Below are 26824 nucleotides of genomic sequence, written 5' to 3'. Positions count from 1 at the left end.
CCAATGAATCTTCAGGGTTGATTTCCTTTAGGATTGACTGGTTTTATCTCCTTGTAGTCCGAGGGACTCTCAAGGTGACTCCCCAGCACCACAGTTCAAAAGCATCAATTCTTTGGCACTCAGCCTTCTTTATGGTCCAACTCTCACATCCATACATGACTACTATATAAAGCAGCTTTGACTATATGGACCTTTGACAGCAAAGTGATGTCTCTGCTTTCTTATATGCTGCCTAGATTTGTCATAGCTTTCCTTCTAAGGAGAAAGCGTCTTTTAATTTCATGGCTGCAGTCATCATCTGTGGTGATTTTGGAGCCCAAGGAAAGAAAATCTGTTACTGCTTCCACTTTTCCCCTTTCTATTTGCCATGAAGAGACGGGGCAGATGCCATGATCTTAGTTTTTGAATGTTGAGTTTAAGCCAGCTTTTTCACTGTCCTCTTTCACCCTCATCAAGAGACTCTTCATTTCCTCTTTACTTTTTGTGTGAAAGTGGTATAATTTGCATATCTGAGTTTATTTCTCCCAGCATTCTTGGTTCCAGCTTGTGAGTAATCCAGCCTGTCATTTTGCATGATATACTCTGCATATATGTTAAATAAGCAGGGTGACAATATACAGCCTTGTTGTACTCTTTTCCCAATTTTAAGCCAGTCCATTGTTTTATGTCAGATTCTAACTGTTGCTTCTTGGCCTACTTAAAGGTTTCTCAGGAGACAGGTAAGGTGGTCTGGTATTCCCATCTCTTTAAGACTTTCCCACAGTTTGTTGTGATCCACACACAATCAAAGGCTTTAGCATAGTCAGTGAAGCAGATATTTTTCTGGAAGTCCCTTGCTTTCTCTATGATCTAACAATGCTGGCTATGTGATCTCTGGTTCCTCTGCCTTTTCTAAACCCAGCTTGTATATCCGTTAGCTCTCAATTCACAAACTGCAAAAACCTAGCTTGAAGGATTTTGAGTATTACCTTGCTGGCTTGTGAAATGAAGACAGTTGTATGGTAGTCTGAGCATTCTTTGGCCTTGTCCTTCTTTCAGATTGAAAACCTGATCTTTTCTAGTCCTGTGGCCACTGCTGAGTTTTCCAAATTTGCTGACATATTGATTGCAGCACTTTTACAGCATCATCTTTTAGGATTTTAAATAGCTCAGCTGGAATTCCATCACCTCCACTCACTTTGTTCATAGTAATGCTTCCGAAGGCCCACTTGACTTCACAGTCCAGAATGTCTGGCTCTAGGTGAGTGACCACACCCTCGTGGTTATCTGGGTCTTTAAGGCCTCTTTTGCATAATTCTTCCGTGTATTCTTGTCACTTCTTAATCTCTTCTATTAGGTCCTTACCGTTTCTGTCCTTTGTTGTGCCCAAACTTGCATGAAATGTTCCCTTGATATCTCCAGTTTTCTTGAAGAGATCTCTAGTCTTTCCCATCCTGTTGTTTTCCTCTATTTCTTTGCATTGCTCATTTAACAAGGCCTTCTTATTTCTCCTTGCTATTCTCTGGAACTCTGCATTCAGTTGGGTATAACTTTCCCTTTCTCCCTTGCCTTTCATTTCTCTTTACTCAGCAAAGCCTCCTTAGACAACCACTTTGCCTTCTTGCCTTCTTGTTCTTTGGGATGATTTAGGTCATTGCCTCCTGTACAATGTTATGAACTTCCATTCATAATTCTTCAGGCACTCTCTGTACCAGATCTAATCCCTTGAATCTATTTGCCGTCTCCACTGCATATTCATAGGGATTTGATTTAAGTCATACCTGGCTGGCCTAGTGGTTTTCCCTGCTTTCTTTAATTTAAGCCTGAATTTTGCTATGAGAAGCTGATGATCTGAGCCACAGTCAGCTCCAGGTCTTGTTTTTTGCTGACTGTATAGAGTTTCTCCATCTTTGGCTGCAAAGAATATAATCAATCTGATTTTGGTATTGACCATTTGCTGATGGTCATGTGGAGTTGTCTCTTGTGTTGTTGGAAAAAGATGTTTGCTATGACCTGTGTTCTCTTGATAAAATTCTGTTAGCCTTTGCCCTGCTTCATATTCTACTCCAAGGCCAAAGTCTGTTACTCCAGGTATCTCTTCTCTTCCTACTTTTGGATTCCAATCCCTTATGATGGAAAGGGCATCTTTTTTGGTGTTGTAGGTCTTCATAGAACTGGTCTACTTCAGCTTCTTCAGCATTAGTGGTTGGGGCATAGACTTGGATTGCTGTGATGTTGAATGGTTTGCTTTGGAAATGAACCTAGATTATTCTGTTATTTTTAGGTTGTATCCAAGTACTGTATTTTCAACTCTTTTGTTGACTATGAGGGCTACTCCATTTCTTCTAAAGGATTCTTGCTCACAGTAGTAGATATAATGCTCATCTGAATAAAATTCACCCATTCCCATCCATGTCCATTTTTGTTCACTTACTCCTAAGGTGTTGATGTTCACTCTTGCCATTTCCTGCTTGACCACATCAAGTTTACCTTGATTCATGGACCTAACATTCCAGGTTCCTAGGCAATATTGTTCTTTACAACGTTGGATTTTACTTTCACCACCAGACACATCCACAACTGAGCACCGTTTGCTTTGGCCCAGCCATTTCATTCTTTCTGGAGTTATTAGTAATTGCTCTCTGCTCTTCCCCAGTAGAATGTTGGACACCTTCTGACCTGTGGGGCTCATCTTCCACTGTCATATTTTTGCCTTTTCATATTTTTCATGGGGTTCTCACAGCAAGAATACTGGAATGGTTTGCCACTTCCTCCTCCAGTGGACCACATTTTGTCAGAACTCTTCACTGACCCGTGTGTCATGGGTTGCCTTGCATGGCATGGCTCATAGCTTCATTGAGTTATGCAAGCCCCTTTACTACAACAATGCTGTGATCCATGAAGGAGTTGCTAGTGTGCGGGAATGCAAGAAATGTCTGCGCAGTAATTCTATATCCTGCAACTTTACTAAATTCATTGATCAGCACTAAGTTTTCTGGTGGCATCTTTAGGATTTCCCAGGAAGGGCGGCGGTGAGGAGATACCCCTCGTCCAAGATAAGGAGCATTGGCTGCGCTTTGCTGGAGTAGCCATGAAGAGATACCCCACGCCCAGGTAAGAGAAACCCAAGTAAGATGGTAGGTGTTGCAAGAGGGCATCAGAGGGCAGACACACTGAAACTATACTCACAGAAAACTAGTCAATCTAATCACACTAGGACCACAGCCTTGTCTAACTCAATGAAACTAAGCCATGCCCGTGGGGCAACCCAAGATGGGCGGGTCGTGGTGGAGAGATCTGACAGAATGTGGTCTGCTGGAGAAGGGAATGGCAAACCACTTCAGTATTCATGCCTTGAGAACCCCATGAACAGTATGAAAAGCCAAAATGATAGGATACTGAAAGAGAAACTCCCCAGGTCAGTAGGTGCCCAATATGTTACTGGAGATCAGTGGAGAAATAACTCCAGAAAGAATGAAGGGATGGAGCCAAAGCAAAACCAATACCCAGCTGTGGATGTGACTGGTGATAGAAGCAAGGTCCAATGCTGAAAAGAGCAATATTGCATAGGAACCTGGAATGTCAGGTCCATGAATCAAGGCAAATTGGAAGTGGTCAAACAAGAGATGGCAAGAGTGAATGTCGACATTCTAGGAATCAGCAAACTGAAATGGACTGGAATGGGTGAATTTAATTCCGATGACCATTAATCTACTACTGCGGGCAGGAATCCCTCAGAAGAAATGGAGTAGCCATCATGGTCAACAAGAGAGTCCAAAATGCAGTACTTGGATGCAATCTCAAAAATGACAGAATGATCTCTGTTTGTTTCCAAGGCAAACCATTCAATATCACAGTAATCCAAGTCTATGCCCCAAGTAATGCTGAAGAAGCTGAAGTTGAATGGTTCTATGAAGACCTACAAGACCTTTTAGAACGAACACCCCAAAAAGATGTCCTTTTCATTATAGGGGACTGGAATGCAAAAGTAGGAAGTCAAGAAACACCTGGAGTAACAGGCAAATTTGGCCTTGGAATATGCAATGAAGCAGGGCAAAGACTAATAGAGTTTTGCCAAGAAAATGCACTGGTCATAACAAACACCCTCTTCCAACAACACAAGAGAAGACTCTATACATGGACATCACCAGATGGTCAACACCGAAATCAGATTGATTATATTCTTTGTAGCCAAAGATGGAGAAGCTCTATACAGTCAGCAAAAACAAGACCAGGAGCTGACTGTGGCTCAGACCATGAACTCCTTATTGCCAAATTCAGACTTAAATTGAAGAAAGTAGGGAAAACCACTAGACCATTCAGGTATGACCTAAATCAAATCCCTTATGATTATACAGTGGAAGTGAGAAATAGATTTAAGGGCCTAGATCTGATAGATAGAGTGCCTGATGAACTATGGAATGAGGTTCGTGACATTGTACAGGAAACAAGGATCAAGACCATCCCCATGGAAAAGAAATGCAAAAAAGCAAAATGGCTGTCTGGGGAGGCCTTACAAATAGCTGTGAAAAGAAGAGAAGCGAAAAGCAAAGGAGAAAAGGAAAGATATAAACATCTGAATGCAGAGTTCCAAAGAATAGCAAGAAGAGATAAGAAAGCCTTCTTCAGCGATCAATGCAAAGAAATAGAGGAAAACAACAGAATGGGAAAGACTAGAGATCTCTTCAAGAAAATCAGAGATACCAAAGGAACATTTCATGCAAAGATGGGCTCGATAAAGGACAGAAATGGTATGGACCTAACAGAAGCAGAAGATATTAAGAAGAGGTGGCAAGAATACACAGAAGAACTGTACAAAAAAGATCTTCACGACCCAGATAATCACGATGGTGTGATCACTGACCTAGAGCCAGATATCCTGCAATGTGAAGTCAAGTGGGCCTTAGAAGGCATCACTATGAACAAAGCTAGTGGAGGTGATGGAATTCCAGTTGAGCTATTTCAAATCCTGAAAGATGATGCTGTGAAAGTGCTGCACTCAATATGCCAGCAAATTTGGAAAACTCAGCAGTGGCCACAGGAGTGGAAAAGGTCAGTTTTCATTCCAATCCCAAAGAAAGGCAATGCCAAAGAATGCTCAAACTACCGCACAATTGCACTCATCTCACATGCTAGTAAAGTAATGCTCAAAATTCTCCAAGCCAGGCTTCAGCAATATGTGAACCGTGAACTTCCTGGTGTTCAAGCTGGTTTTAGAAAAGGCAGAGGAACCAGAGATCAAATTGCCAACATCCGCTGGATCATGGAAAAAGCAAGAGAGTTCCAGAAAAACATCTATTTCTGCTTTATTGACTATGCCAAAGCCTTTGACTGTGTGGATCACAATAAACTGTGGGAAATTCTGAAAGAGATGGCAATACCAGACCACCTGATCTGCCTCTTGAGAAATTTGTATGCAGGTCAGGAAGCAACAGTTAGAACTGGACATAGAACAACAGACTGGTTCCAAATAGGAAAAGGAGTACGTCAAGGCTGTATATTGTCACCCTGTTTATTTAACTTATATGCAGAGTACATCATGAGAAACGCTACACTGGAAGAAGCACAAGCTAAAATGAAGATTGCCGGGAGAAATATCAATAACCTCAGATATGCAGATGACACCACCCTTATGGCAGAAAGTGAAGAGGAACACAGAAGCCTCTTGATGAAGGTGAAAGTGGAGAGTGATAAAGTTGGCTTAAAGCTCAACATTCAGAAAACGAAGATCATGGCATCGGGTCCCATCACTTCATGGGAAATAGATGGGGAAACGGTGGAAACAGTGTCAGACTTTATTTTTCTGGGCTCCAAAATCACTGCAGATGGTGACTGCAGCCATGAAATTAAAAGACGCTTACTCCTTGGAAGGAAAGTTATGACCAACCTAGATAGCATATTCAAAAGCAGAGACATTACTTTGCCAACAAAGGTTCATCTAGTCAAGGCTATGGTTTTTCCTGTGGTCATGTATGGATGTGAGAGTTGGACTGTGAAGAAGGCTGAGTGCTGAAGAATCGATGGTTTTGAACTGTGGTGTTGGAGAAGACTTTTGAGAGTCCCTTGGACTGCAAGGAGATCCAACCAGTCCATTCTGAAGGAGATCAGCCCTGGGATTTCTTCTGAAGGAATGATGCTAAAGCTGAAACTCCAGTACTTTGGCCACCTTATGCGAAGAGTTGACTCATTGGAAAAAACTCTGATGCTGGGAGGGATTGGGGGCAGGAGGAGAAGGGGACGACAGAGGATGAGATGGCTGGATGGCATCACTGACTCAGTGGACATGAGTCTGAGAGAACTCCGGGAGTTGGTGATGGACAGGGAGGCCTGGCGTGCTGCAATTCATGGGGTCGCAAAGAGTCAGACACGACTGAGCAACTGATCTCATCTGATCTGATCTGATGTGTAGTATTAGGTCATGTGCAAACAGTTTTTTTTCCAATTTGGATTCCTTTTATTTCTTTTTCTACTCTAGACTGCTGTGGCTAGGATTTCCATAACTGTGTTGAATAAAAGTAAGAGTGGACATCCTTGTCTTGTTCCTGACAATAGAGGAAATGCTTTCAGTTTTTCACCATTGAGAATGATGTTTCCTGTGGGTTTGTTATATATGGCTGTTATTATGTTGAGGCATGTTCCCGCCATGCCCACTTTCCAGAGAGGTTTTTTTCTTTTTTTCCATAAATGGGTATTGAATTTTGTCAAAAGCTTTTTCTGCATCTATTGAGATGATCATATGGTTTTATTCAGTTAACATGATACATCACATTGATTTACAAATACTGAAGAATCCTTGCATCCCTGGGATAAATTCCACTGGTTCATAGTATATGATCCTTTTAATGTGTTGTTAAATTCCCTTTGCTAGTATTTTTGTTGAAGATTTGTGCATTTTTGTTCATCAGTGATATTGACCTTATAGTTTTTTGGTTTTTTTTTGTAGTATATTTGGTTCCTATAACGGGGTGATGGTGGCCTGGTAGAATGAGCTTGGGAGTTTTCTTTCCTCTGCAATTTTTTGTAAGAGTTTCAGTGGGATAGGTATTAACTCTTCCCTAAGTGTTTAATAGAATTTTTCTGTCAAGTCAGCTGGTACTGGACTTTTGTTTATTGGGAATTTTTTCATCACAGTTTCAATTTCATTACTTGTGATTAGTCTGTTTTTATAATTTCTATTTCTTTTTGGTTAATCTATTTACAGGTAAGGTAATTATTGATATATATTTTCTTATTGGCACTTTCTTAATTGCTTTGTGGTTTTGTTTTTTGTTTTGATAGGTCTTTTTTCTTCCCTTCTTTTGTTCTGTTGTGATCTGATGACTATCTTTAGTGTTGTGTTTCAATTGTGTTTTCTTTTTCATGCATGTATTGTAGTCCTTTGGTTTGCTGTTTCAATGAGGTTTTGATATAGCAGTCCACACACATACACACACACACAAGGTTGTTTTAAGTTGTTGGTCTGTTTCCCACCTAGGGAAGTTCTTTAGCATTTGTTGTAAAGCTTGTGTGGAAGTGAAAGTCTCTCAGTTATGTCCGACTCTTTGCAACCCATGGACTATACAGTCCATGAAATTCTCCAGGCCAGAATACTGGAGTGGGTAGCCTTTCCCTTTTCCAGGGGATCTTCCCAACCGAGGAATCGAACCCAGGTCTCCTACACTGCAGGTGGATTCTGTACCAGCTGAGCCACAAGGGAAGCCCAAGAATCCTGGAGTGAGTAGCCTATCCATTCTCTAGCATATCTTCCTGACCCAGGAATCGAATCAGGGTTTCCTGCATTGCAGATGGATTCTTTACCAACTGAGCTATCAGAGAAGCCCAAAGCTGGCTTGGTTGTACTGAATTCTTTCAGCTTTTGCTTGTCTGTAAAGCTTTTGATTTTCCATTGAATCGGAATGACAGCCTTGCTGGTAGAATATTCTTGTTTGCAGATTTTCCCCTTTCATCACTTGAAACATATTGTGACACTTCCTTCTGGTCTGCAGAGTTTCCTCTGAAAAATTAGCTGGTAACCCTACAGTAATTCCTTGTATGCTATTTGTTGCTTTTCCCTTGTTGGTTTTGATTTTTTTTTCTTTGTCTTTAATTTTTGTCAATTTGATTAATATGTGTCTCAGTGTGTTACCCTTTGAGTTCATCCTATATGGAACTCTGTGCTTCTTGTGTTTCCTTTCTCATGTTAGAGAAGTTTTCAGCTATAATGTCTTCAAATATTTCTAAGGTCTTTTCTCTTTCTTTTCTCATTCTGCAATTCCTATAATGTTAATGTTGGTGCATTTAATATTGTCCCAGAAATCTCTGGGACTGTCTCATTTCTTTTCATTATTTTTTCTTTGTTCTGTGACAGTGATTTCTACCATCCTATCTTTCAGCTCACTTATTTGTTCTTCTGCCTCACTTATTTTGCTTTTGATTCCTTCCAGTGTATTTTTCTGGAGAAGGCAATGGCACCCCACTCCAGTACTCTTGCCTGGAAAATCCCATGGACAGAAGAGCCTGGTAGGCTGCAGTCCCTGGGGTTGCGAAGAGTCGGATATGACTGAGCGACTTCATTTTCACTTTCATGCATTGGAGAAGGAAATGGCAACCCACTCCATTGTTCTTGCCTGGAGAATCCCAGGGACAGTGGAGCCTGGCGGGCTGCCGTCTGTGGAGTCGCACAGAATCGGACATGACTGAAGCGACTTAATAGTAGTAGTAGTACTAGTAGAAGTAGTAGTGTATTTTTCATTTCAGTTATTTTATTGTTCATTTCTGTTTGTTCTAAATATTCTGGCTCCTTGTTAAGCATTTCTTGTATCTTCTTTATCTGTGGTGATGGTTTCATCATTAAGTTGGGTCCAACTCTTGTGAGCCCATGGACTGTAGCCCATCAGGCTCCTCTGTCCGTGGGGTTTCCCAGGCAAGAATACTGGAGTGGGTCACCATTTCCTTCTCCAGGGTATCTTCCTGACCCAGGGACTGAACCTCTGCCTCCTGCATTGGCAAATGGTCTCCTGCATTACAGACAAATTCTTTACCAACTGAGCCACTAGGGAAGATGTGCCTCTATTCTTTTTCTGAGATTTTTAAAATCATCTTTACTATCATTACTCTGAATTTTTTTTTCAGGTAGATTGCCTATCTTCTCTTGGATTTAGTTGTTCTTGTGCATTTTTACCTTGTTTCTTTGCAACAAATTTCTCTGTCATCTCATTTTATCTAACTTTCTGTGCTTGTGGTCACCTGTCTGCAGCCTGAGGATCATAATTATTGCTATGCCTGGTGTCTGCCCTATGGTGGATGAGGCTGGTCCAGGGGCTTATGGGGGCTTTCTGGTGGAAGGAACTGCTGTCTGCCCTCTGGTGGGTGGAGCTGGGTCTTATCCCTTTGGTGGGCAGGGCTGTGTCATATGGTGTGTTTTGAGGAAGTTGTGAGCTCAGTATGACTTAAGGCAGCCTGTCTGCTAATGGGTGGGGCTGTGTTCCTGTCTTGCTCATTGTTTGGCCTGAGGCATTCCAGCTCTGGAACCTGTAGATGGTTGGTGAGGCCTGGTCTTGGTGCCAAAATGGGGACCATTTGGAGAGCTAATGCTGATCAACATTCCTTAGGGTCTCTGCCAGCAGTGTCCTTGCCCCCAAGTGAGCTAGTCAACCTCTGCCTCTAAAGAAGATCCTTCAAGACCCCTAGTTAGGTCTAGCCCCAGTTCCTATGGAGGTACTGCTTTCTGTTGGGTCCCACTACACACAGAGTCTTGAATACACCCTCCAAGAGTGGAACCTCTGTTTCTCCCAGCCATGTGGAGCTCCTGCACTCAGTCTCTGCTAGCCTTCAAAGCCAAATGCTCTTGGAGTTCTTCCTCCCAATGCCTGACCCTCAAGACTGATTTGGAGGGCTATTTTTATGTGGGAACTTCCCTGTGTAGCCTGTATGACTTTAATACTTTTTGATGCAAGGGCTGTTTATAGTATAAGTGTCTTCCACCTCTTTTCTGAATGTATGCAGGACATTATCCCTTGATAGGAGGTATGACTGATGTTGTGGTGACTTGAGTCTGCACTGCATGTTGAATGGGGCCTCCCCCTTGATCTGTGGTTGTTACTGCCCTGTCAGGGGTAGGGTTTGCTCCCTAGTTGTTGGAATCAGATCAGATCAGTCGCTCAGTCGTGTCCGACTCTTTGTGACCCCATGAATCGCAGCACGCCAGGCCTCCCTGTCCATCACCAACTCCCGGAGTTCACTGAGACTCATGTCCATTGAGTCAGTGATGCCATCCAGCATTCTCATCCTCTGTAGTCCCCTTCTCCTCCTGCCCCAAATCCCTCCCAGCATCAGAGTCTTTTCCAATGAGTCAACTCTTCGCATGAGGTGGCCAAAGTACTGGAGTTTCAGCTTTAGCATCATTCCTTCCAAAGAAATCCCAGAGCTAATCTCCTTCAGAATGGACTGGTTGGATCTCCTTGCAGTCCAAGGGACTCTCAAGAGTCTTCTCCAACACCACAGTTCAAAAGCATCAATTCTTTGGCGCTCAGCCTTCTTCACAGTCCAACTCTCACATCCATACATGACCACAGGAAAGACCACAGCCTTGACTAGACGAACCTTTGTTGGCAAAGTAATGTCTCTGCTTTTGAATATGCTATCTAGGTTGGCCATAACTTTCCTTCCAAGGAGCAAGCATCTTTTAATTTCATGGCTGCAGTCACCATCTGTAGTGATTTTGGAGCCCAGAAAAATAAAGTCTGACACTGTTTCCACTGTTTCCCCATCTATTTCCCATGAAGTGGTGGGACGGGATGCCATGATCTTCGTTTTCTGAATGTTGAGCTTTAAGCCAACTTTATCACTCTCCACTTTCACCTTCATCAAGAGGCTTCTGAGTTCCTCTTCACTTTCTGCCATAAGGGTGGTGTCATCTGCATATCTGAGGTTATTGGTATTTCTCCCGGCAATCTTGATTTTAGCTTGTGCTTCTTCCAGTCCAGCGTTTCTCATGATGTACTCTGCATATAAGTTAAATAAACAGGGTGACAATATACAGCCTTGACGAACTCCTTTTCCTATTTGGAACCAGTCTGTTGTTCCATGTCCAGTTCTAACTATTGCTTCCTGACCTGCATACAAATTTCTCAAGAGGCAGATTAGGTGGTCTGGTATTCCTATCTCTTTCAGAATTTTCCACAGTTTATTGTGATCCACACAGTCAAAGGCTTTGGCATAGTCAATAAAGCAGAAATAGATGTTTTTCTGGAACTCTCTTGCTTTTTCCATGATCCAGCGGATGTTGGCAATTTGATCTCTGGTTCCTCTGCCTTTTCTAAAACCAGCTTGAACACCAGGAAGTTCACAGTTCACATATTGCTGAAGCCTGGCTTGGAGAATTTTGAGCATTACTTTACTAGCATGTGAGATGAGTGCAATTGTGCAGTAGTTTGAGCATTCTTTGGCATTGCCTTTCTTTGGGATTGAAATGAAAACTGACCTTTTCCAGTCCTGTGGCCATGGCTGAGTTTTCCAAATTTGCTGGCATATTGAGCGCAGCACTTTCACAGCATCATCTTTCAGGATTTGAAATAGCTCAACTGGATTTCCATCACCTCCACTAGCTTTGTTCGTAGTGATGCTTTCTAAGGCCCACTTGACTTCACATTCCAGGATGTCTAGCTCTAGGTCAGTGATCACACCATCGTGATTATCTGGGTCGTGAAGATCTTTTTTGTACAGTTCTCTTGTGTATTCTTGCCATCTCTTCTTAATATCTTCTGCTTCTGTTAGGTCCATACCATTTCTGTCCTTTATCAAGCTCATCTTTGCATGAAATGTTAACTATGGAATGAGGTTCATGACATTGTACAGGAGACAGGGATCAAGACCATTCCCATAGAAAAGAAATGCCAAAAAGCAAAATGGCTGTCTGGGGAGGCCTTACAAATAGCTGTGAAAAGAAGAGAAGCAAAAAGCAAAGGAGAAAAGGAAAGATATAAACATCTGAATGCAGAGTTCCAAAGAATAGCAAGAAGAGATAAGAAAGTTGTTGGAATAGGGAGCCCCAGATCTGTTTCTAAGCTGTGTTGCTGATTTCAGTGTGAGGTAGGCAGAATTGGAGCACTCTCACTGAGAGAGGTCACTGGGTTTTCCTCCTCTTGAGCTGTTCACCTGTGAGTGTATTCTGCTGTGTCACTTTTCACCCATTGTGCTCACAAATTGCACTGTCACTGGAACTGCTCTCAGCCCCACCTTAACTGTGAGTATGCTGGCAGTTGGCCCTGATGTCTCTCAGGCATTGTTTTCACCAGGCCACCTGTGCAGATCACTGAAGTCAGGTCCCTGGACTGCAGCAATCATGCACCTGGACCTGCTCTGGGAGTTACGGAGGAAGCTCAGATTCTGGCCTGGTCCAATCCCTATGTGTACTTGCTCACAAAGCCCACATCTGCTAAAGCCAGACCCATCCCCCATTTGGATGTTCCCCAGGTACTGACTTGACAAAGCCAACAGCAGGGGTGTAAATCTATGGTTCCTACAGCTGCAAGGAGATCTCTCAGCTCTGCTTGCACAGCCTCTGAGGCTCAGCTGTGGTTTTGCCCCCACCTCTGTGTGGGGGCCTCCCACCAGCATCTGCTGCTGAGGCTGCCCCAGAGTGCACTCACCTGCCCAGGGGGTGGGGGTGGACTGGCATCAGGCAGGGCACCAACCCACTGGGACTGGTGTGGTCAGAGGAAGTGGCAGCGTTTTTTAACTCTTAAACTAGGGTTGTAAGTGAATTACACACTGCTGTTACCATATTACAGAATCTAACTTCGACTATATATTTACCAATAGCAGTGAGTTTTACATTGCCTTCTTATGTTTTTATGATGTTGAGTGGAATCCTTTTATTTCCACTCAAAGAGCTCCCTTTAGCATTTCTGGTAAGGCTGGTCTAATGATGAACTCCCTCACCATTTGTTTGGGAAAGGCTTTATTTCTCCTGTATTTCTCAAGGACAACTTTGCCTGGTATAGAATTCTCGGTTGATAGTTTTATTTTTTTTTTTTCTGTCACTATAAATTGTACATAAACCAACAACATAATCTAAAAGATGGGGGGAGGGGGTTGGAGAATGAGAAGTGTAAAGTCTGAGAATTCTATTGAGGTTATCACTTTAAAATAGGGTATTTTAACTTGTTTTATAAAAGCCTCATGATACCCACAAGGGAGAAACCTGTAGAAGTTACACAAGATAATAAGATAAAGAAATCAAAGCATACTGGTATCAAAAAACATTCAGAATATTTTGAATTTATCATGCCATTCTCTTCTGGCCTAAAGAGTTTCTGTTGAGAAATCTACTGATAAACTTGTGAGATACCTTCTCTTTTATTTTGCTGCATTCAAAATTCTTTCTTTGACTTTTGACAATTTAATGATGATGTGTCCTGGTGTCACCCTATTTAAGGTCAACTTATTTGAGGTCCTTTGGGCCTCATGGATCTAGATGTCCATTTCTTTCCCAAAGTTGGGGAAGTTTTGAGCCATTATTAAAACTTCTAAAAATAAAAAAAAATATATTTTTGGCTGTGCTGGGTCTTTGTTGCTTGTGGGCTTTCTCTAGTTTCAGTGAGTGGGGGCGGCTCTGTGTGTCACGTGGGCTTCTCACTGTGGTGGCTCCTCTTGCTGTGGAGCACAGGCTCTAGGTGTGAGGACTTCAGTATTTGCAGCACGCAGTTTAACAGTGCTTCACACGCTCTAGAGCACAAGTTCAGTAGTTGTGGCCCATGGGCTTGGTTGCTCTGCAGCATTCCCAGATCAGCGATCCTCTGCATTGGCAGGTGGATTCTCAACCACTGGAAGTCCAGCCATTACTGCCTTAAACATACTTTGTTCATTTTTCTCTTGTCTTTCTAGAATTCTCATAATGCAAATATTGCTTCCACTGATTATATCCCACAGGTTCTATAGGCTTTTTTCACTCTTTCATTCTTTCACCTTTCAAGTGTCCTGTCTTCTAGGTCACCGATTCTTTCTTCTGCAGAATTGAGTCTGCCTTTGAGACTCTGTTGAATTCTTCAGTTCGGTCATTGTATTTTTCAGCTCTAGGATTTATTTATTTCTTCTAACTTCTCATTTTGCTGATGCATGGTTTTCCTAATTTCACTTAGCTTTCCAATCAATAGATTGGTATCACATTTCCATATGAAGAACAGCATTATTATGGCAAAGAAATCTTATATTTGTTGATCAAATACACTGTCACCCCTTTAACCAAGAAGGCAATAGTAGTTTTTTATTTTTAAGAATTACAAAATAAAAATACATTAACAGAATCAATAAATGATGTTCTGCTTAACAAACTGCTTTTCTCGAATCCTAAGTAGGTAACCGTTTTCTAGTTATAGGTTCTCTTCTAGGCTGTTTAAAAGGCAAATTTAAATAGCACAAAGAGAAAAATAAACACTGAAAGAGGCTAGTATTTTATGGTTGTGCTATGAAGCATGCTTGATAAATTGCACCTGTGGGGATTTCCAGGTGTACGTGTGTGCACATGATGCAGTGAAATTCACTGACTGAGAGAAGGGGAAAGTGGAGATGTATAACTCAGCTTTTTAGAAAACTAGCAGGCAGACACACTAAGATATTTAGGAATGCTGTCTTTAAACATAAAGACATATATAGGACATAGGGAGAAACACCCCAGTTTAGGAACTGGATAGGACTAATTTTGAATCCTGGCTTGGCTATCAGCCAATTGTAACTCCTTGGAGCTTCAGTTTTCTTATTTATAAAATGGTGATAAGAATATCTAAGTAGGAGGGGTGTTGTGAGAATTAAATGTGATTAAATGTTAGTGACTTGTGGTTAGGAATCAGGCTTTTATTCATCACACAGCCAGGGGTATCTGTCTGCTTTCCTGTTCCATCTGCTCTTAAGGGTATAATGTCATAAAGAATGTGAATTTGGGAATCAGTTCGATTCCAAAGAGGAATTCTGGCTTTGCTACTTAAGAATTTGTGATCTCAGGCAAGTTAATGTCCCTGAGCCTTATCAGAGAGAGGGATACCCACCACCTTAGATTAAAAATGTGCAGATTAAATCATATGATTATACTTAGCTCCTGTCACAGCAACTGGTAGGAGATAGGCAATGCAAACTGTAGTGCTACAACATGTGTTTTACATGTGAATTACCTTACCTGCCATAGGTAAATAGGGAATTGATATAACACGGAAGTCATGTTGTTTCCTATGCAATTATTTTTCTTAGCATGTTAATATTTTGAAGCAACCAGAGACACAGAGGCACTCTTTCTTATAGCAACTACCTCTAAGAAAAGCTGAATTTTTTTAGCTGCAAAAAGTAACTGATTCAGTGACTTTAAGAATCCCTGTTATCATCATGTTATGCTTTCTATGAGAAGTCGGGGTACAGACGATGAATCTGTGAAGACATTTCCCTTTAAACTACAACACTACTCCTTAAATCACATGTTTAATTTTGATTAAACTGATCCCTCTTAGAAATGAATGTTCTCCAGGACTTTTATCTCAAAAGAAGCACCAGCAGTCCCTGAATTCAAGGAATGCAGTGTGCAATGTTCAAGCTAAGGTTTAGTAGGGCTACTATTTTGTTAGTACTGACATTGTTTTTGTTAGTGCTTGGGTTACAAAATTGTACTGGTTTTTTGAGTGGTCTTCCCAACCTTATTTTTTTTTTATCCCAGGTAGTCCAGTTCTTTTCAATGGGCTATGCTGTAGACCATAGGAACTTTACAGGAACACATAGATGGTGTTGTAGCAGGGACATCTGTATACATTCCCTTTCCCTCGAATTTTTTTTGTTTTGAATTTTTTATTTTGTATTGCAGTATAGCCAATTAACAATGTTGTGATAGTTCCAGTGAAGGGATTCAGCTACACATATACATGTATCCAATATTTCTTTCTGTATAAAATCCAAGCAACACGAAGTATAATAATGAAAACAATGGCTCTCATTTTTTGTGCAGTCTTTACAAATGAGTCAACCCTCATTTAATTCTCAACAATCCTGTGAACTAGGGGCCACTGTTACACCCATTTCATAAATGCGGAAACTGAGATTTATAAATAACATGAGTAAACGGAGATTAAGTAACTTGCCCAAGGTCACAGCTAGAAAGTAGTAGAGTGAGAATTTAAAAACCTGTGCTTTTTCAATGCCTTTAAGCACGCATCGTATTGTTTTACTTTGTCAGTCTGTTAGCATACATGGGATTACACTAAAATGGTTTAATTTTACAGGCGTTGCCCTATTAGGCGATGTAAAGGAAACTGTTAGTAATTCACAGCTATTTACATTTCACAAGACTCGTGTTCCATTCTAAGAGATCAGGCTCATCAATTATTTGCATTTGGTAACACGTTAATTATACAAATAATTAGCCTTGAGATGAGACATCAACATGAAAGTATAATGAATAGTTTTGCTAATTGCTCTTTTCTGTTATGGACAGTCCTTGATCCAAATTATTACCACCTCAATGTTCAGCCTGCTAAACTCTAACTTTCACTTCATGGAAAAGTCCAAATCAGTGATGACAATTAGATTTCTCTGTCATGCCAACCCTGACCTGTTGATTAGGACTCTCCAGAGCACTGTGTTGAAAAGCATTCTGGGGGAACGAGGCGATCTGGGCCTCAGGGGCATCACAGGATGATAGATGAGTCTGTTCACAAAGGTGAGCCTAAGTTGACAATAGGTGAGCCAGAGGAGCTGCCATCTCTAGCCTGAGCATTGAGAAACTTACTTCTGCCTTGGACATCATTTGTTGTTGTTGTTCATAGCTTCTTACTTTCTGTTCCCTTGAACAATCCTACAAGTGAGCTGTATTCTTGGCTAGGAATATAAAAATGAATCCGTCATGGATTGTCTTCTAATAAGAAAGGAGTAAATGGCCATACAAATCAAAAAGTACTGAGTGCTCTAAAAGTAACAGATACAGTGACACAAAGAATCAGAGGAGAAAATGGAGCATTTATAGAAACAGGGAGGCTGGGGCAGAGTGTCTCTTTTGAGTTGATCCTTAAAGGATAACTAGAAATGGGGGGGGGGGTGCCAAAGTGAGAAAGGCTCAGCATTTTTTCCTTTTTTGGGGGTAGATGTGAATCACTTGCTGTAACAGTAAAGAAGGAAATGTGAAACAGGGGCGGGTACAAGGGGAAAGAGTTCAATGTGGTTGGAATGTAGGAAAATAAAGGAAGGTAAAGTTGGGAAACAAGGGTGGGCCCGGGTTGTGAAGGGCCTGGGAACACCAGGTTAGGAATTCTCTAGAACAATGTCTTTCACAATATGTCCACAGGATGCTCATCATTTTCATGTAACAAAAGAATCCTGTTGTTAACTATTGGAGAAACGTTGAATAAAACACACAGATTTCTATAACATAGAAGTTTGAGCTTCTAAAATGCTTATATACACTGTAGATTTCCACGAGGCACTTGCAGTTTGCAAAGATCCCAGACTTAGTGATTGTAGAATGTTTTTCTTGGGCACCTCATGAGGTTAGCATTCTGCTGGAACTTTATGCAAAGCATGATGCCCACAGAGTACATAGGTCAACATTACCTGCTAACTGATCAACTGACGGATCTTCTAGGAACCTGTACTAGTGTTACAGGAATACAGAGAAGATTCTTTGCCCCCAGAGAAGCCATCAACCCCTTCCCTCCCTCTCTGTTAACCCCTGTACTTTATTGTTTTAAGTCTCTGTCTTAGCTCGGTTCAGTTGTACTACTCTCATTCCTGGAACTCAGATTCATCCCCTGATAAAACCTTGCCTTGTTTCAGAGCTCTGATAGTACCCTGTTTTAAGTCTCCTGTCATCCTGGATCCCAAACGTGGTGTCAGCACTCAGCTGCCTGATGCCCCCAACCTGCCTGGACTCTTTCTTAGCCACTGCTCTGGTTGCCACATTTTTTGAGTGCTTCTGGTCCTCCTGGGAAACCTCAAGCTTTCCCCACTCACAGCCATGGGGTGACTGTGGATCTGGCTTCTGTTACTTGTTCAGAAATGAGGCTCCTGTTTGCTGCATTCTGGAGAGCTGGGCTCATGCATGTCTGAGAAATATCCTTCTGCCATTCCTGGTTGTTGCAGCTTCCAGGTGAGAGTCTATCATTCTGCTTGGAAAAGATGAGCAAGCAACCTCTAAATTTATCATTTGATTATCCCCCTATGGAAGAGAAAAATCTTAGCAGTGACATGTGAGGGCTGTACTCCTTGAGTCGATTGGGCAAAATTAGGTGGGATCACTCAACCGTCTGGAATAAGCAGTGGAATTTCTAAGTGTTTAGAGATTTGAGACTGTCTCTGTTGGGTGTTGAACAAGAAACCAACGGGGGTGAGATTAAATGAGGCTGGCTGAGTGGGCAAAATCTTAGCAGACAAACTTTGCTGAGAATAAGGGCATGATAGGGAGGGAGAGTACAAACTATAGAAGATGGCACTGCCACTACGAACCAGCTATTGTGACCCAGAAAAAGGACTTGGGATTCATTGCAAGTGTGTGCAGCAAAGACTCTGGGCCCACAGAGGCCTACGTGTTTTGTGAAATTATTAGGAAGAATAAGGAACAAAAACAGAGAATATTACCTTTGTAAGAAATGTGTAGCTCGGGTTGATGCAATTTTGAGAAAGGTGACGAGGCATTTCAAGTGGCCCAGAGACTGGACAGGCTTCTGTTTCAGGACAGGGTGGAGGGTACAGGGGATGTGCTACAGTCTAGAAAATTGCTAAAGGTTCAGGTAATAGGAACACAGACCAAAATACACTTATTAGAACTAGGAATTGTCCTGAGACAGTCTCAGGATTTCAAGCAAGTAAAAAAATGGTTACTAAATGTATGGCATTCATTACCCCCCCCCCCCCCCGAGAGGTAGCACAGACTGAAAATAGAAATAGCCTCCAAACTGCTGACATAATATTGTGCCCACTGGAACTACCATATATGACTGAGTGAAATCTGATTGTCATAGATGAAACAGAGAGGCCAGTTGTGTCTTCCTAACACACAGCATTAGCTTAATTCTCAGCATCAGTGGAAAAGATCTTGGGTTAGAATTACACATGCCAATCTTAAAAAAAATAAGGTAAGGTGCCTGCATGATATGTATATTGTCATATTATCAAGTGCCTACCTTTTATTGGATACCAGGCTAGGCACTTTATAATGATCTTTAATCTTTATAATAACACAAGAGGTAATAATTATCCCCATTTCATAGACAAGAAATTGCTCAGATAGGTTAAATAACTCTGCAGGGTCACAGAACCAGTAAGATGGAGGCAATGTAACACTCTTAATGGTAACACTGGATTTCCCAGGCGGTGCAGTGGTAAAGACTCTGCCTGCCAAAGCAAGAGACACAGGTTTGATCCTGTGTTGAGTTGGGACAATCCCTTGGAGAAGGAAATGGCAACCCACTCCTGTATTCTTGCCTGGAAAATCCCCATGAACAGAGGAGCCTGGTGGGCTACAGCCCATGGGGTCATAGACTTGGACATGACTGAGCAGGCATGTGCGTGCACACACACCCAACCAGCCAACAGTCCTCCAAATGATGCTTCTGTCCTTGACTCATTGCTAAATAAAATGACCTCAGTCATTGTAAGATCAGCACATTTGTTCATATTCCTCAAAAGTTCAAAGTACAAGAAAGAACAATTGGGGTCCTGGGGCTGATACACAAAGGGAAATAGAGCAGGATGGGGGTCAGGGTTTTCACGTGTTCTGATACGTAGCTCTCACAAAACCCATTTTGGAGTTGAGAAGACGGTCTTCTTAGGTCTTTTACTAAGAGGCCCCAGTGCATAGTCAAGGGACTCGTTATGTGAAACCCAATCTGTCTAATGCCAAAGCTGCATCCCTTTTCTCTCTCTTTCCTACAGGGAGGCAACCTCAGAGGTTCCTCCATTGCCACAAACTCCTGGGGGACTTTGCTCTACATGTGCCAAGTGAGTGCTGGCAGGGGCAGAGGAGTCCCATGCATACAGAAATTCCAGTTGGAATTGTCTATTTTTCAAAAGTCTTTATGGAATTTGTTACAATATTGCTTCTGTTTTATGTTTTGGTTTAGTGGCCATGAGGCATGTGGGGTCTTAGCTCCCTGACCAGGGATCGAACCCTTGCCCCCTGCATTGGAAGGTGAAGTCTTAACCACTGAACCACCAGAGAAGTCCCTGGAATTGTCTGCTCAATGGATTTTCATCAGTCCCATCTTTACCTTGTCAACATTTTGCCAAGTTGTCTTGTCTAGTCGGCTATTGTGTTGGTTTTTAACAAGGCGGATAGATCTTCTGATTTCTCCAAATGTTGAGGTTTCTCAACCTCGGCACACTGGCATTGTGGGTAGGCTACTAATTTGTTGTTGGGGACTGTCCTCTGCCTAAACATCATAGATTGGTTAGCAACATCCCTGGTCTCTACCCGCTAGTTAGCAATAACAACCCCCTCCCCCACCAGTTATGACAACCAAAAATGTCTGCAGATCTTGCCAAATGTCACCTGAAAGAGAGGGGGGGCAAAATCACCCCTGGTTGAAAACCAAGGCTGTCACTCAAGGGGGCCACATGGCCTCCTTCCTTGCCTTTCTACCAAAAACCCAACAAACCAACTCAGCCCTCCCAGGAATGTCAGCCAAGGAGCGGTGGTCCAGTGAACACCTGTGGGTGAAGCCTGGCTTTTCTGCTTTGGGGAGGGAATGAAGTACACAGATTGCTGGCCCTGTACTTACTCGATGCCCCCACGAGATGTGAAAAATGTAGAGCTTTCAATGTGCAGATGGCTTGCACTGCTTAATTACCAACCAAAAGCATGCTAACATTTTCCTCCCTCCCTCTGCCTGCAGCAGCCCGCCAGGAGCAGTGGAGGCATTAACCGCAGGGAGTGGGTGCCCTTTCCTGCATCCTTATCACACACTAATTATTTGATTCTAAAGAGACAAAGTAGAGAGAATGTAACATATGATTCTGATGACAAACAGTTTTTTAACTGTCTGCTGTTCCTAGTGACTAGAGCATAGGAGCTGGTTGCTAAGCAACTGGGAAACTGCAGACTCGTGTACTGGCCATGCTGGTTTCGGAAATGCGCCATAAAAGGAATTCCCCAGTGAGAAGGGATCCCATACCATTGCCTGGTTGCCATGGACACCATATATAAGTGATGGATCCTGGGCTATAGGCCGTGTTTAAGAAAAACTGTGTTACCATTGCTTAAGGCTTGAATGGTATGAGACAGGTATGGAAGACATCTTCTACGTTATTCACGCATCCAGCCCCTTCTCACGTGCTCCCCAGAAAGAGGTCTGAATCTAAGTGGCTGAGACATTCCATCCAATTTCAGCTCTGCTCTTATTTAATATGTTCCAGTCTTTGCTAGCATTGGAAAGGAGTCTGCAATCTGGGGAGCAAGTTTTTAAGCAAGAAAAGATGCCTCGGGTGGCAGACAGGCTGTCTGTCTGTCTATCATCCAACCCTGTTTGGGGGCCACAGAGTGCCTGGATCAGGCACCAGGGCAACTCTCTCTGTTCACAGGTTCTATGGGGATTTTGCAAAACAAGAGATTAGCGGTGAAAAAGACAATAGCCGTGACTCCAAAATGCAACTGGTGTGTCAGGCCGAGCGAGGCACACAATGGGCCACTGCGATTCTGTCAGAAATTAGAAACAGACCTCAGATACTAGGATGAAAAATCTGAGGCAAATATAAAGATGTGGAGCTTAACGTACAAAGACGTGCAGGTTTAACCAGGCTTCCTATGCTGAACAGTTGAATAGACAGGGCTTGTTGCAACTTCACAGGCTACACAGCCTTGTGGACAGGAGACTTGGGACACTCACTAGCCTCTAAGCCCCAGGCCTCACAGATGGGGAGACTGAGGCCCAGCCAGCACAGCAACTTGCTCAGAGAGCACAGGCACTTCTGAGGGGAGGTCTGTAAAGGACAACTGTGCATTTTTAGTTTTGCAGCATAACCAACTGCCCCCCAAACTTAGCAGCTGAAAACAAACACTTCACTATTATTAAAATAATCAACAAGGACCTACTACATATCATAGGGAACTCTACTCAATATTTTGTAGTAACCCAAAGGGGCTTCCCAAGTGGTGCTAGTGGTAAAGTACTCACCTGCCAGTACAGGAGACGTAAGAGACATGGGTTCGATCCCTGGATCAGGAAGATCCCCTGGAGGAGGGCATGGCAACCCACTCCAGTTTTCTTGCCTGGAGAATCCTATGGACAGAAGAGCCTGGTAGGCTCTCAAAGGGGTGCAGAGATTTCAACATTGTAAATTGACAGTACTTAAAATTTTTTTTTTAATTTATCATGTTACAGTTTCTGTGGGTCAGGAATCCAAGAGCATCTCAACAGGGGGCCTCAGACTTGGGGGTCTCTCACAGGCTACCATCAAGGTATCAGAGGGGCTGCAGTTGTCTCCAGGCTCCACAAGAGGAAGATCACTCATGTGATGGTAAGCCGACCTGAGATCCTCGCTGGCTGTTAGCTGGAGATTTCAGTTCCTTGTTCCGTGGGCCTCTCAGTAGGACAGTTTACAACATGGCAGCTGGCTTCCTCATAGTCAAAGATGGAAGCCACAGCCTCTTTAAACCTAAGCTTACAAATGATGTCCCATCATTTTGGTCATATTTTATTCATTAGAACTGAGTTATTTAATACAAGGTCCATCCTGTACCAAGAGGAAAGAGATTCCATGAGGGCATGGAGACCAGCTGGGGATCATTGGCTATCACAGAAGCTGCCTACCACCATAACCAAGTATGCTTCCAGGATCCAAGATGGCAGAGGGGGAGAGCCAGGGAGTCTAGGAAAGGGCAGCTAAGAGACGTGATAGATAAATATGAGAAAGAGAAATACAGTAGTACAGAAGAGGAAGAACCTGATAGAGTGGGAACAGAGAAATGGTGGAGGAAGGGAATTAGGGAGTTGGGATGAAGGACATGAGCTATAAGAAGAGAGAGAAAATAGTTCCTGGGTTGTGGCACCAAAAACAAACAAAAGAAGTGAAAATAGGATGGAGAATGAATGGGGAGTGGAAGTAAGGGAAGGGAGCTGGGAAGCAAAGAGCTCAGTGTGAGAGCCATGAGAGTCTCAGTCTTCAGCTTCCCAGACAGCCTTGCACTGTCCTGAGCAGGTATACTAGAAATAAATGTGGCCCCAAACGTTTACTTCTCCTGAATCCACTGAGAACCTCTGCTGCTTTATTAACTGCATGGGAAGTGAGAAGAGACTGGCTTTCTCTCCCTTCAGCCCAGCTCTTGACTCCCTGTTTGACTTTGGGTTTAGTGACTCAACCATGCTGGAATGCAGGGTCCTTATCAGCAAAACAGGTTGGCTGGATGATCTTTAAAGTTTTTTTCTAGCTCTGAAACCTCACAAATTACACATCAGGGACTAGAATGAGGAGTCAGCATAGAAATGGTCCCTGGATCTGATACAGGCTGCCACTTAGGCAGATCTGATGCAGAACTGACCTGCAGTCCATTTTGCCAAATGCCAGTCCATCAGTTTGCCTGTGAGGGAAGTTCAGCTCCACTCATGTGTAGTATCTCTGTGCAATAGAGACTCCATGAGCTTAATTCTCAGCACCAAGATCCTCATCTGATGCTATGTTAGGAACGTAGACTCTTCAACCCTCAAAATAGTAGGAAACCACCCAAGGCATGGTTTGTTCAGCTGCCAGAGAGCCATTACGGATAAAGACAAAGCAGGACTCACCGGGAACGTGAGGCTCCAGGGCCTCCAAGATATAGATACTAGGATGCCTGGGTTTAATCACTCTCTTCAGTTGTCGGTGTTTTGTAAGTACCAGCTGCAAAGGACAGCATCCCATACCTCTGTTGGAGCCCTGCCTACTTGGGCAAGTTATAGATGGTCTGCCTGCCACACCATGGTTCATGAGGTACCCAGAGATACGCACACACTTTCAAAAATTGTCTAAGATACATAGAAAACAAACATATGGATACCAAGGAGGGGAAAGGGGTGGGATGAACTGGGAGATTGGGATTGACATGTACACATTACTTTGTATAACAGATAATTAACGAGAACCTACTGTATAGCACAGCTTCCCTGGTGGCTCAGCAGGAAACAATCTGCCTGCCAAGGCAGGAGACACAGGTTCAATCCCTGGGTCAAGAAGATCCCATGGAGAAGGAAATGGCAACCCACTCCAGTATTCTTACCTGGGAAATCCCATGGACCGAGAAGCCTGGTGGGCCACAGTCCATGGGGTTGCAAAAGAGTTGGACGTGACTTAGCAACTAAACAACAACGGAATATAGCATAGGGAACTCTACTCAGTGCTCTGTGGTGACCTTAATGCGAAGGAAATCCAAAAAAAGAGTGGATATATATAGCTGATTCACTTTGCTGTACAGCAGAAACTAATACAACATTGTAAAGCAACTATACCCCAATAAAAAATATCCACTGCAAGTGATGGATGGAGCATTTTGAAAAGGCTTGATGTTAAGCCTTGGCTGTGGCCACTGGTTCCATTTCCTAGTGTTTCTATATAAAGAAAATATTTTGAAGGAAAACTTCACTTTCCTAATAATAAGTTTCTAAGAACCTTTTTCTGATTTGCAGAGAATTCAGCTAGAAGACACTTAACGATGAAGAAGAGTGGGTGTAGTAACTCCCAGGCATGACGGAGAAGCTGAATGTAGCAGATGCGCTGGTGTCCTGCCCACAGCCACTTACATTTGGCCTGGCTTCCATTTGCCAGCATTTACCATCCAAGAGCTGTCTTGGATTTCGACAGCCCTGCCTGGGTAGAAGGTAGAGTGCTAGGAACTGATTAAATATCATCCACTCTCTCCCCCAGAAGCAGCCCTCCACCAGTGACTGAAGGAGTCTGATATAAATAACCCTAGTTCCTCACCCTCACATGGCACAGATCTGAGGGGTGTCTTTACACTGCTTCCTAGAGATCCCTGGAAGGATCGAGGCCCACTACCTTGCCTAAGTAGGAACCAGCTCCAAGATGCACCTCATATTGACTTCCTCCCCTTGCCTGTATCTACTCTCCCTCTCCTCCTGGTGTTGGATGGCATCACCGACTCAATGGACACGGATCTGAACAAACTCTGGGAAACAGTGAAGGACAGGGAACCCTGGCATGCTGCAGCAACAAACAATCGAACCCAAAGGAGCGAACGAACAACAACAACAACTGGTGTTTCCTGGCGTGCCTTCTCTAATAAACCATCTGCCCTTTAACTCTTTTCTCGCGACCTGCTTCTAGGTGAACCCAAATGTCTGCTAGGCAATAGGAAGGAACAGGAAAAAAAAAAAAAAGACGGTTATTTAAGGATTTCTGTAAGCAGTGTGCTCTCCTGGTACATTTCAGAGCTTGTTCACAGTGCATTACCCTCCTTTATAGAAATGCTGTAGGACAGGTTAGGGAAAAAGTGCCACCCACAAGACAGACGAAGTCAGAAATGAAGATGAAGCATCTCTGAAATGGTCAAGGAGGTTGCTAGGAACATTGATGCAATTGACAAAACTTCTGTTGACTCACAACTTTCCTGATAGGAGCATCCCTAGAGATGCATGTCCACAGAGTCATCCGGGAAAAGGCACTGACAGGGGCAGGGTCTTTTCAGAGGAGATGGTGCTGGAGTGTGGTGGTACCCACACTGGATCATATGATTGCCTCCGGCAGCATCTGGTCCCGAGGCTGCAGTGCTGCCGAGTAATGGGGGAAGGGAAAGCTGAGACACCATAACTTGAAGGGCAACTGAATAGGAAGCAGCTTACCGCATGTGGCCTCAATTTTCCTCTAAAAGCGCATAATACAACTGTCAAAAATGGCACTCTGAACCCAAATTATGAGATAATTATGTTCAGTCCCAAATTCAACACAATAAAGGTTATTTGCTCACAAGCCCTAGCAACCGTCTCATAAGGGGGAGAAAAACACCGCACAAAAACAAAATGTAAACTCACAAGGCAGTAATAAAACGAGCGCACAGCTATTCATTTCAAGTCTATTTTGAAAAGCCTTTGGTAATACCAGTAATTCCCCGTAAAGCTCCTATTCTCCTGCCACAATTCCCTTCTGGAGATAGAAAAAGGTTTTTCTGTTCTACTGTCATTCCATTTAGGGAGATGAAGTCCACTTTCCTTCCCAATTTTGTGTTTTTCATTCTTAAATAAAGTTAAAGAAACCCCTGACCACTTTCTATCCAGCTAAGCCTACCGCCTAGGCAGGCCTCAGTGGCAGTCTCCATGTGGATCCTTGTTTTGCACAACAACATTCATCCAATGGTCTTAACAAGGTGCTTAAATGGAGCCTAAGAGCTTTGTCCACAAGTCAAGAACATTTCATTCCCCCAAAAGGTAAAAGAAATTCAACCAACCATCTGCCGATCTCTAAATATTCTGAATCTTCCGAGCATGCAGGCCTGGAGGTCTTTCATGTCCTGGAGGACACCAGGGAGGCTGAGCAACCCCTCAGGGTACCTACAACAGAGGAAGGAAGAGATAAGGGCTCAAGACAGACCTTTGATTGCAAGAACAGAAACCTACTCAAACAAGTTCAAGAAAGAGGGTGATGGCTATATGATCTCATGGACACGGAGAAAAAGTTGAGCAATCAAGCCTCAGAGAGGATGGGGACCAGCAGCAGCTTCGGGAGGTGGTGGGGGAGTGAGGTGGTGGGGAAAGGAAAGGCAGGGCTGTGTGCAGGGTGAAAGGGCATGTGGGCACTTAGTCCCTTTAATACAGGAAGACAGAAAAAGAATAGAAGCTGCGGAATTAAATAATAGGAACCAAAGCCAAAAGGAATACATGCATTAACTGAGGAGTGAAGAAATGTCATCAACAAA

General features: G+C 43.0%; 1 long non-coding RNA gene across 1 annotated transcript in view; it reads left to right on the top strand.

Annotated features, from left to right (window-relative positions):
• Positions 1-25972, top strand: part of LOC113878186 — a 103763-nt gene extending 77791 nt beyond the window's left edge. Inside the window, exons 3-4 of the long non-coding RNA XR_003506930.1 lie at positions 22305-22440; positions 24582-25972. This is a non-coding gene — a long non-coding RNA (uncharacterized LOC113878186). The remainder of the gene's footprint in view (positions 1-22304; positions 22441-24581) is intronic.
• The last annotated feature ends 852 nt before the right edge of the window (positions 25973-26824 follow it).

The sequence above is a fragment of the Bos indicus x Bos taurus genome, chromosome 19, assembly GCF_003369695.1.
Source record: "Bos indicus x Bos taurus breed Angus x Brahman F1 hybrid chromosome 19, Bos_hybrid_MaternalHap_v2.0, whole genome shotgun sequence".
Classification (NCBI taxonomy): domain Eukaryota; kingdom Metazoa; phylum Chordata; class Mammalia; order Artiodactyla; family Bovidae; genus Bos; species Bos indicus x Bos taurus.
Note: the sequence above shows the minus strand (reverse complement) of the source record. Positions and strands in the feature narration are given on the sequence as shown.